The sequence below is a fragment of the Arachis duranensis genome, chromosome 9 (genome assembly GCF_000817695.3).
Source record: "Arachis duranensis cultivar V14167 chromosome 9, aradu.V14167.gnm2.J7QH, whole genome shotgun sequence".
NCBI lineage: Eukaryota > Viridiplantae > Streptophyta > Magnoliopsida > Fabales > Fabaceae > Arachis > Arachis duranensis.
The window spans coordinates 57,729,130-57,729,609 of record NC_029780.3 but is presented as its reverse complement, the minus strand read 5'-3'; positions in this window follow the sequence as shown (position 1 = coordinate 57,729,609).

Below are 480 nucleotides of genomic sequence, written 5' to 3'. Positions count from 1 at the left end.
CACCTCAATGATCCCCAGCTTCTCCATTACAGAGAGTGGCATAAGATTTATCCCTGACCCCAGATCACATAGAGCTTTTTCAAAGGTCATGGTGCCTATGGTACAAGGTATTAAGAACTTGCTAGGATCTTGTCTCTTTTGAGGTAAAATTTTCTGAATCCAAGTATCTAGTTCACTAATGAGCAAGGGAGGTTCACTTTCCCAAGTCTCATTACCAAACAACTTGGCATTCAGCTTCATGATAGCTCCTAAATATTGAGCAACTTGCTCTCCAGTCCCATCTTCATCCTCTTCAGAGGAAGATAGTCTTCAGAGCTCATGAATGGCAGAAGGAGATTTAATGGAATCTCTATGGTCTCTGTATGAGCCTCAGATTCCTTTGGATCCTTAATAGGAAAATTCTTCTTGCTTGAAGGACGTCCCAGGAGGTCTTCCTCACTAGGATTTTCGTCCTCCTCCTCCCTTGTGCATTCGGCCATA